The sequence below is a fragment of the Alexandromys fortis genome, unplaced genomic scaffold, assembly GCF_014885135.2.
Source record: "Alexandromys fortis isolate MF-2015 unplaced genomic scaffold, M_Fortis_MF-2015_v1.1 scaffold_24, whole genome shotgun sequence".
Taxonomy (NCBI): Eukaryota; Metazoa; Chordata; class Mammalia; order Rodentia; family Cricetidae; genus Alexandromys; species Alexandromys fortis.
Genome location: NW_026067906.1, coordinates 16,188,237 through 16,200,028, shown reverse-complemented (window position 1 = coordinate 16,200,028; position 11,792 = coordinate 16,188,237).

The window sequence follows — 11,792 nt, the reverse complement described above, 5'->3', positions numbered from 1 at the left end:
GATTTCAGTCCGGTGCTCCAATGTGGGTCTCTGTCTCTGTCTCCTTTCATCGCCTGATGAAGTTTAATATTCAGGAGGATGCCTATATGATTTTCTTTGGGTTCTCCTTCTTATTTAGCTTCTCTAAGAACCCGAATTATAGGTTCAATGTCCTTTATTTAAAAGGCAGGTGAAACTCCCTGCCATCACAGTGCTCAGGTAGTCAGGTGGGAAACAAAACACAAACTTTCAGAGGTCTCAAAGGGAAAGGCTTCATCTTGGGAGCTACCTCTTGTGTGTGGTTCCTGTTTGGGGCTGGGAAAACAAAACTATTTCCAGTGCTTGTAGAAGCCTAGATTGGAGCCACCCCATGGTAAGCATCTTGCAGAACTTAAGTAAGAATGTTTGCATCCAACATTCCAACAATATGTCCCCAGGGTACTTAGAGTGTCTTCCTACAGGTGTATAACATACACATGAGAATGTTGATTGTAATGCTGTGTGTGAGTGACTCACTAGGGAAGCAAATGGGGGCTATGGGAAGTCCAAATGGATGCTATGCAGCTACCAGGAATAAGAGATTAGATATACACACAACACTAGGACTGTACCAACATATAGCCCTCCTAATGCTTAGTGGGAAAAGTAGAATACAGAAGAAGATATTCAGCCTGGCCACATGAGTTTAAAATAATGCACAAAAACATTGTGTGCTTTGCCAAGACACACACAAATAGAAAGATCCACAACTTAATGTTTTAAATGGTTGCGTAGTGTGAAAGGAAGTCAGGGATGGTGATACGGATAAATACAAATGACCTTATCCAATGAACTAATTTATGACTAAAATTGCAAAGACCAATGACGTCACCAAACAGAAGGTTCAAAAACCAAAGCAAAACGAAACAAAAACCATATTTATTTCTGGAGCGTGTTTCCTGTTTAGTACACCACCTGCCAAGTTTGTCTGTCTGTGTAGCCATGCTCTGGTGCAACCTTCAGGTCACATGGCCTGCAGAGGTGTTTTAGAATATCAGAAGCTTGATTCTCCCTCCCTTCACGATGACCCTTGTTCTACATTCCCCATGACAGCTGTCTGCGGACTCTGAGTGCCCAGTGTCTGCACCTGTCCAGTTTCCTGGGGAACTTGGCAAGGGGGTGTCCCTGAGGTCCATCAGTTCTTGGGAAAGATCTGTTTCCACCTCAATGTGAATGCTCACGTCTCTCTTGCTCAGTGATCCAGATGGGGCAACTGGGGCAGGCCCTGGTCCACCAGCCATGCATAAATGAGCATGTGACTGCTGTTTTCAGTTCACACCAGGGCAGCTGTGGCCTTTGGCTGTCTCTGCAGGGGTTACGCTCTTTGGTCATCCCCGTCATTGACACGGTTACTGGGCTATGACTGCTGAGACAGTTTCCAGAGCTCTGCCCTCCAAGTGATAACCCATCACAGAGGCACCACGGACTCCAGTATGGTATTGGGCCCTTACCACAGTGACGCAGTCAGCCATGCTTTCTGCCTGGGTCCATAGAGGCCAAACTCTCCAGTCGAAATTTATGGGTGATCATGGCCCAAAAGGCATCCAGAATATATTTTGGGAACTGTACATTCTAAAAGCTGGTATATCCTGGGAAAACCAGGAGGAGGAAATGGTGAGGGATGGATGAAATGGAGTCTACTGAACAATTGCAACTTGGGGCAGAAGTCAAGCCTATTACAAGTGAGGAAGACCATTAGTCAGCCTCCCAGAGGGTAACACATTTTGAATTTTTGATACTATATTTTTGTGTTTGCTTTTCAAAAAAGGTTTTCTTTGGTAGCCTTGGCTGTCCTAGAACTATCTCTGTAGACCAGGCTGGCCTTGAACTCACAAAGATCCATTTGCTTCTGCCTTCCAAGTGGTAGATTAAAGGTGTGCATTACCACCACCTGGCAATACTTTAATTTTTTTATATTATATCCAAAGGAATATTTAGGCAAGCCTGAAAAGTACTCTGATAAACTTTAAAGAAAATATCATATCATTTTAGATTGTGGTTCACTCTCAGACCTGCCCATAATGCCCTGAAATGAAAATTTACCATAGATCTTATTAGTAATATAAAGTTAAATGATTTTGTTTTTGGTTTTGTTTTTTGAGACAGGGTTTCTCTGTAGCTTTGGAGCCTGTCCTGGAACTAGCTCTTGTAGTCCAGGCTGGCCTCAAACTCACAGAGATCCGCCTGCCTCTGCCTCCCAAGTGCTGGGATTAAAGACGTGCGCCGCCACCACCACCCATCTGGAATCCTGGGTGGATTACATGAGTTTAATGGTAAGTATGTTGGCTTATTAGATATGAACTTATCTAATAAGTTACAAATTCTTGTAAGATTCTTTTGTCATTTCTTTGTAAATTTTATTTCCAGAAGGAATAAACGTGTGAATTCATGTATATTGGAAGAAATCTAAAAGTTTCAAAAAAAGTAGAATTGGTTTGAAAATTTCAGTCCTTGAGAAGCCTCTGGTCATGGACACACACACACACACACACACACACACACACACACACACACACACACCTCCCTTTCATGTCTACAAATAAAATCAGAGGACAGATTTTTTTCCACTTAGCAAAATGTTAGCATATACCCAGTCATATCAACCTACACAGTGGCCTCATGGTTTTCATTGTGTAGTACACTATAATTGTTTATCAGAACCTTCAGTTTTATAGTAATTAGCATCTTGTTCATTCATTTCAGCCTATTTTTCCAACTATTTGCCTGGGAAAAATCCTGGGGGGTGAGACTTCCTTTGACTTATCAAGAAGCTTTTAAGCCTTTTTTGATATCAACTTTTACTTCCTCTTGATTATATTAACTTATACTTCCATTATTAAGCCGTCTGCCCACCAACCTGAATGCTGGCTTCTCATGTCTGGTGCTAGGGTTTTTGTTAGATGGTCTTTGGCTCTTGGAAGGAGCATTGTCAGCCCAGATGGGAAATTTTGGTTTAAACTACCTCTGTATATTTATACACTGGCTTGGATGTATTATAGGCATTTGAACTAGATAGTTAATATTTTGGTGCCTTATGACTATTTCAGAAAACTATTATCAGCTATTGACATTGCCCTTGGTTACCTCCCTAGAGGTGGAAGATTGGTCCCTCTTGCTGAAGACACCGTGTACATCAGACACAAGGGAGCCCCTGAGCTGGACCTGATCTCCTCCATGAGTTTTAGCAGGCACCATCAGCATTAGTTAATACAGTACCAGAAGGTGCCACACAAACTCTCAAAGCAGGGAAGCAGCAGTCCTACCGGGCTACAGCATCCATGAACCGTAGCAGTGACCATCCAGGCATACCAACTCTGTGGGTTCTATAGTGGCATACATATCTTGGCCACGATCAACAACTCTCCAATCAGACTTAAGACCTGCTCAGCAGGAAGGGAGGAAAATCATGCCTGATACTGGAAACCAAGCCAACTGCCCAGGGCCAGTGGAGTCACAGCTCCTGGAGGGGACCCTATAACCAGCATTTCACTGAGCCAGTATAATCCGTCAGTACATTCTGAACATTTGTTCTTGTACCCATGGGTAAGTGTAGTCCTCACCCCACATTAATGAAACTTCTCTTTGCAATACAAAGAGACCATTACAGAAAACCATAACTGGTCAAAATGCAGAGTTGTGGTGTCCTGTTCCAACAGATAAATCTACAAAACAACTCCTGCCTCCAAGGCTCAGAGAATGTTCTGAAAGAGGATATATATAATATATATCCTCTATATGTTATATATAGCCTATATATTATATATAAATAAAATTTATCTTACATGTTGATATATAAATATCAATAATTAATAAAAAAGAAGCCATGAATCTGAAAGTAAACAAGGAGATATATGGGGACATTTGGGAGGGAAATAGGGAAGTGAGAAATGATGTTATAATCTCAAAAAAAAGAGAAAAATATAAACAGCTATCTGCACAGCATGTGATCAAACCCTCCCTGAGTCACCTCAGCCTTGATCACTGCCCTCAGACACAGGGCTCTATGGCCAGTAGCTTGGTCTCCCTCAAGTTAAGGAGGTGTGGTACTTCATTATGCCAAGGTCTGGGTTCCCACTTCAGATACGAATCAACTTTTCCCTTAAGCTGGTGAATGTTTGTTCTGGTCTCCAAGGTTGAGCTAAACTTTCCTCTAAGTGTCTACCTGGAGTTCCGGTTTGACGGGCAGGGAGAAATGGGTTTATTCCAAAGCTGAGTAAGATAGGTGGCCAAGCAGAGACATGTGTGTAGCCAAGGCCAGCCTCCACTAGGATATCATGGACAGGCTGTCACTGAATGGCAGGTCACTGCTCCTCTGATATGCCTTAGGATTCCAGCTAAGCCAGCCTGTATTCTTCTTAAAAAAATAAAACAAAAATCTTTGTTTAATCGCACTATTTGTGATGCACCTAAAGCTTTTTGTTAATAATTTATCCCACTTGTATCCTACAGAAAATTATGACAATTTCCAAGGAATAATGAAGTAATAATTTATGTTTTTCATTTTTAATAACCTAGATATTACTGCCGTAAGCACATGCTTGCACGTGCACATAGAAAGCTTACGTCGGTTTTTCTGTCAGGAATCACGAGTCCCTTAAAGAGCTCATCTTCTATCCCTTATTATTAAAAATGTGGAGATGGCAGGGGCCCTGGCTTCACCCCGCTACTTCATTGGTTTGGACTTGGTCCTTTGTCAATCAAGCATGGAGTTCAGGCTGGAGCCTTGATCCTCGGCTGTCTCTGTTTACCCTGGTTTTGGAAGGGAAAAAAAATTACAAGTGCTGTGCAATCCACATCTTTATTTTATAAAGGTATTTTTGTAGATATGCCTTATCCATCTTCTTGTTTTTCTGGATGAAGTTTGTTGGATGCCTTTAGGGTCTAAGAGACCATGGCTACCTCACTTTCAGAGAATGGCAGGGAAGGGACCAGCTGCCAGCAAGGGATAAACCAGATAAACATACGCTGATCGAGACCAATGTTGAAGACTATTCCTTCAAGCATGACCTGAGATTTCCAAAGAGGGCCGACTAGGGCCAAGAGCACAGCCTTCTAATTCAGCAGAGTTCATCAAACCCCAGGCAGTTTCGCTGCTCTCCAACCTCAGTCCTATCACTGTTCTTGTCTAAGCCTCATCTTGGTATCACTTGAAATGTTAGATGAGCTAATACGTATACATTTTTTACACAGCACTTGCTGATAAAAATACTCAATCACTGGAGTCATGACTATGACTGATGGTGACTTGGGGACCAGCTTTTTTTCTGTGACATTATTCAATACACCAGGCTTAAACGCATTAGGTAAGCTAGAGCCTTACAGACCAAATTCAGGCCTCTACTGAAGGGCTCAGGATAGTTTTTACACTTATAGATGCTTGCAAGATGACCAAAAGAAGGCTATTTTGTGACATATGCAAATGACAGGAAACACAAACTTCTGGGTCCATAAATAACATTCTATTGCCTGGCCACACCCATCAGTTTTGCTATGACTGTGGCTCTTGCTGTGTCCCAGAGGCAGGACTGAATAGCAGCAACAGTGACCGGATGGCCTGGCCAGCCAAAAATACTGCTTGGTCCTTTACCAAGTGTGTGCAGACTCTTCTGGCCTTCAGGCATACATGCAGACAAAACACTGTATACCAATAAATAAATAAATCTTTAAAAATAAAACAAACAAATGTGTGCAGAGCTCTACCTTAGGGGGTCCTGAGGCATGGAGCAAAGATGACACATCTTGTCTCTTCACAGGAACAAAAGGTGCAGCTCTCTGTCTCTTGGCACAGGCTTTGTGTGGCTTTTGCTAAGGGGACCATTATCTAAGCGGTCCCCTCAACTTCTGTGCGTCATCTTGACAACAGAGTGGTGGTTAATACTTAAGACCCAGCCTCATGGAAGGAGCAGGAGCACAGTACATTACGTTAGCTGGTTTATATATTTGATTACTTCCACCATGGTTGATCTGAAGTTTACCAATTTCATGCCAACCGGCTCAAAATATCCTTACGGCTTTGAATACTGGTTCTGATGAGGTAACCAGGCCCAGTCCTCCTGCCCTTGGTCCCTGCCCAGAAGGCCTTGCTATGGCTTTGGTGCCTGGAGTTCCAGGCCCAGGCCTCACAAGGAGATTAGGATGAGTTGCCAGGGGGAGATACTGGTTTACTCCTCTATCAGGGGCTTAGCTAAGAATGTGTTATCTGGAAATATTAGTCACACACGAGAGCTTTGATGCAGAGGAGAGCTGGGAGCAGAGGCAGAACCTGCTAGGAACTAAGAAGTCTGGACACTGGAGAAAGATTTGACACATAGAGTTTTTAATTCGAGTAGCTTATTGAATGACACAGATCCTACTGGTTTGTCTATTTTACCCATAACCCTCTAAGGCCAGCTCTTTTCTGATCATGGTTGATGAAGAGAGGAACAGAAGATATCTAAGGTGAGTTACTGGCCAGGGAGAAGAGGGCGAGTGTTCCTTAATTTCCTCCCTCCTCTGTGCTTCGCATAAGCCCTGATCTTTACTTTTGGGAAACGCTGAGCTGCTGTCTGTGCATTGATTAGACTCAGCTCCATAGGCCGGAACTACCATCATTTTCTAGCGTGTACCACAAGGGTAGACACACAGGAAATGTATAACAGCACACAGTGTGTACCACAAGGCTAGACGCACAGCAAGTGTATAACAGCACACAGTGTGTACCATAAGGCTAGACACACAGAAAGTGTATAGCAGCACACAGCATGTACCACAAGGTTAGACACAGCAAGTGCATACAAAGAGTGCACAGCACACTGAGCAGCCTGCTCTAACTCATCCATTGCTCTGCTGTCTCACAGGCAATTTTCGGGACTCTGGGAGAGATGCTTGTCTCCATGAAGCAAAGCCTTGTAGTGTCCCACAAAGTCCGCTCTCCTTTCCTGTGAAACCCCACTCCGTCTGCCTTATCATTCTTCAGTGTTCCTGCTGAGTGTTCCTCTCCATACATCCCAGGGGAATCGGAAAGATGAGCCAGAGACGTACTACAGGGGTTTAGACAGGAGCAGCAGAGCGCACAGAGCTCGGAGGAGCACCACAAAAATCCGGCTTCAGTTCAGGGTCAGGGGCGGGGGGGGGGGGGGGGGGTCTGAAGGGACAGGCTGCATCTCTTGCCTGGTGATGGAAGAAAACCTGCCCTTTAGATGTGTTTGCATTCCATCTTCTTCAGCCTTCAAATGAGCCGTCGATGGTCTCACACCCATGCCTCTTCCTTATCCTTTCTTTCTGCCCCACTGAATCACCAACTTCCCCTTTCTTTCTTTTTTGTTTTTTCTTTTCTTCTTCTTCTTCTTCTTCTTCTTCTTCTTCTTCTTCTTCTTCTTCTTCTTCTTCTTCTTCTTCTTCTTCTTCTTCTTCTTCTTCTTCAAATTTATTTTGTGGTCTGTGAGTTGGCACAGAGCCAGGCATGTTCTGGGATTTGCATACTGTGGAGTTAACTCTAGGCTGGCTTCCCCAGGTGATCCATGCTGTGCAGGGCCAGGCATAACAAGAACTTATTTGGGGTAGATAGTGTGTTGACTCAGAAGGTGTTATTTTTACATTCCTTGTTTTCCTTTTTGTAACCATACTCCAGAAACACCCTTGGACTGAAGCAGCAGCCTTGTCACAAAAGCCTACAGAGCGTGTCGAGTGTGTCATAATTTTAGCTCATGCCACCAGTCATGCGAACAACGTGAGGGAACTTTCCACCATGTCCACTTCCCTCTCTGAGCAACAAACAAACTTTGGATTCTTCTGGCGTTTGTGTGCCGCTTATTTTGCTCACAAAACTGCAAAGCCTGCTGGGTGATGGAGGGGCAAGGCATGCTGGAGGTGCAAGCCACTGGGTAGGTTAGGCTGGCCTTAAACTCACAAGAATCCTCCTGTTTTAGGACATCCAGTGCTGGGATTACAGACGTGGGTCACTATGCCTGACTCCATTTTATTTATTAAACAAAGCTTGTGGGTTTGTTATTTATTTTATTTTATTTTGAGCTTGGGTCTCACATAGTCCAGGCTAGCCAGGAACGTCTCTACCCCCCAAATGCTAGGATTATAAGATCAATGTGTGGACCACCATGTCTGACTCCATTTTATTTATTTTTAAAAGTTTTATGTGTGTTTTTGTTTTTTGAAATGTAATTCAGGCTGGCCTAGAACTCCTGATCATCCATACCTCCACCTTTAAATTTCAAATGCTTAGGACTCTGTCTCTGTCTCCTTTCATCGACTGATGAAGGTTTATATTCAGGAGGAAGCCTATATGATTTTCTTTGGGTTATCCTTCTTATTTAGCTTCTCTAAGAACCCGAATTATAGGCTCAATGTCCTTTATTTATGGCTAGAAACCAAATATGAGTGAGAACATCCCATGTTCCTCTTTTTGGGTCTGGCTTACCTCACTCAGGATGGTGTTTTCTATTTCCATCCATTTGCCTGCAAACTTCAAGAAGTCCTTGTTTTTTACTGCTGAGTAGTACTCTAATATATATATATATATTCCATACATTCCTCATCCATTCTTCAATTGAAGGGCATCTAGAGACAGAGACCCACAATGGAGCACTGGACTGAAATCTCAAGGTCCAAATCAGAAGCAGAAGGAGAGAGAGCACAAGCAAGGAACTCAGGACCGCGAGGGGTGCACCCACACACTGAGACAATGGGGATGTTCTATCGGGAACTCACCAAGGCCAGCTGGCCCGGGTCTGAAAAAGCCCGGGTTAAAACCGGTCTCGCTGAACATAGTGGACAATGAGGACTACTGAAACCTCAAGAACAATGGCAACGGGTTTTTGATTCTACTGCACCTATTGGTTTCGTGGGAGCCTAGGCAGTTTCGTGGATGCTCACCTTACTAGACCTGGATGGAGGTGGGTGGCCCTTGGACTTCCCACAGGGCAGGGAACCCTGATTGCTCTTTGGGCTGACGAGGGAGGGGGACTTGATTGGAGGAGGGGGAGGGAAAGGGGAGGCGGCGGTGGGGAAGAGACAGAAATCTTTAATAAATAAATAAATAAAAATCAAATGCTTGGGATAGAAGGTCAAGGTTTGACCCACCCCGCGCCCCCGCCCCCCCCCCCATGCCTGGTCCAACAGTCTGTTCCAATCTTTGAAACTCTTTGGTTACTAAGGTAAGCAGAATAAGAAACAGTATTCCCCAAGGTTGCTACAAACTATCCAGAGACCCGTGACATACTTAAACAGACTGAAATGTTGTTGTTGTTTTTTTCCAAGTAGTTATTGGCAGTCACAGATGAAGACCCAAGTATCTTGTCATTAAACTAGTTCTCAGTCAGATCCAGACAAGTTCTGGAATGTCCCTAACCTGAAAGGGTCTCTTGTGTCCTGGGCCAGGTTCCCCACGGACTGCTTAGGTTTTGCTGATTTTTGTTTTGTGGTAGCCCCCAGTGAGCAACAGCCCGGACACAGAGCTCTGGCAAAGGAGAAAGGTGGGGACCGGGAGGTGAAATTCCTAAAGAGAGGTCAGCTACAGAGAAACTGAAGGCAGGGTCTCGTCCATTGGGCTGCTTGCCTGGGCTTTGAGAATTCAGGGACGACACAGTGGACAGGCTTAGGAGATGGCTGTCCTGACCCAGAAGGGCCATCTAACCACTGGTGTCAGGACTCTGGCCAAAGGGTAGCCCAGACAGCTGTTTCTGGGCCTCTCACCAGGGCCTTGGTGGCACAGGGCTTGGAACCCAGTGTGGCTCTCACCAATTGGTGAGCACCTGCCCCTGCCCAGACTGTTGCTGAGACCCACAGGGCTGTCCGTACTGTTAGTACGGACTGTCGAGCTGCAAGGAAGGTGGGGCTGAGGATTGGAGGCCCAGCTGAGCTCCCTTTGTCTTAAATTTAGCACGCTGTGGCGCTCAGTGCAGGGCAAGTGCCTCTTATAAAACTTAGTTTAGGGCTACGAAAGCAAAACTTTTTTCCTTTCAGCTCTTAAACTTTTTTTTAAAGGAAAAGACACAGAATACTCGAATTGTCTGCTTTGGATTTGAATACACAGTCACAGATAGCCACAGAAAGGTGCATATACTTTGTTAATGCCTTATATATTCAATGGACTTACTTCCTGAAGCCAGACATTAGATTAGATTAGATTACATGCTGAGCATCAAAAAGAAACGAATCCTAGTATCTTTTGTTGAGACAGTTCATAGGCAAATTGGTCCTTGACAACCAATCAGATGCCCATCATGTTCTGACCCGACAACTAATTTTGCAAGAACACATAACAGAGGTCCTGTAAGACCGCAGAAAGACAGTCACGTGCGAAAACGTGGGGAGGGCCTTGAGGACGGCCATCACTCAGATGGAGTCTCAAAAGACTTACTTCTATCTTAATCTTAAATTGAGATTTATCAAACCAGTAGAAACCATAAGACATCTAAATGTTGACTGAAAAAAATACTTTTAGGGAAAAAACCCCTACAATGTTAATGCAATTTTATAAATTCTAAAAACATACCATACATTACATACCTAGGTAATTTTTTGTACTGGAACACACAGATGAAACTAGAGAATTAAAAACACAAATAGGAAGAAGGACAAGGCAGCTTTAGACAGTGGTGATCTTTGGGAATGCGATGGGGAAATAATGCGGGAACAGACTACTAAAGGCGTCTGTCATCTTAAATTCCTTATTAAAAACAGAGATGAAATAAAGATGCTAAGAAGTTTAGCCGTCTTTGGACTCTGGTGGTGTGTTAAGGGTATTTGCTATACTGTTATTCATAATATTCAAATGTTTCATAATAAAATAGAAAACTAAGAGAGGCAAAAAAGCGAAACAGACAAACAAAAATCCTTTTCTATTTAGATTCAGACGCTTCTACCAGCAGGGGCCTGGCCCTGGTCCATGCACTGCAAAGGGCTGGGCTATTGCTGTATAGTATAGGAAGCTCTGGGATTTATGTGCCGGGATTAGTGAGTTTAATCTATCTTTTATGCTTAAGCTATCTGGGTCCCCCCCCCACACACACACACTTGAACCTATGTTCTTCAAAAACAACAAAGCCTTTTGTTTCACACCCAGATGTTTTTCTGTCGGAGGAAGGAAGGTCCAAGTGTCACCTCCGTGTCCCAGAATTAGCAATGTCTTGCTTGCAGTTGGAACTCACTAAATGCTTGTTGGACAAGTGACTGAAGCTGTGTCACTGGAGGTCCTGTGCTGGATGCCGTCATTACGGCACATCTGGACAGGAGGCAATCACAAATGCTCACCTAGACCAGCCTGCCGATAGCAATAGGTATTCAACGCAGGCAATTCATTTTGAATATGACTGAGGGGGTCATCGTGCAGTTAAATCTCTCATGCATTGATGTTCCCTTTGCGGGCAGGAGGTTGTTCACCCTGGAGACTTGGACTGAAATAGGAATCTCTGACATGAAGGGAGCAATTCATCAGACCATTGTCCTAAATCATCATGTTGGCGGGTCAAGTTATCAAATTGGTTCCGACACTTGGCCAAGCTGAGTACAGTCAGATTGGATATACCAAAGAATGGTCTGGGACAAGGGAAAGGTAAGACTATTCAACTAAAAGCTGGGAAGGACTGTTTGAGAATTTTGTAAGCTGTCCTCTGCGAGATTCTGAGTGGGGACCCTTCAGAAAGGGAGTTAGGTGGCCAATAATGAGAAAGTAGGCCTTGAGTAACAGGGTTAGTTAGTAACAGGGCATAGGACACGGAAAGCAAACTTTGGCTGATTCACAGATCCAATTGCCACTTGCTTCATCTGGGACTCTTTGT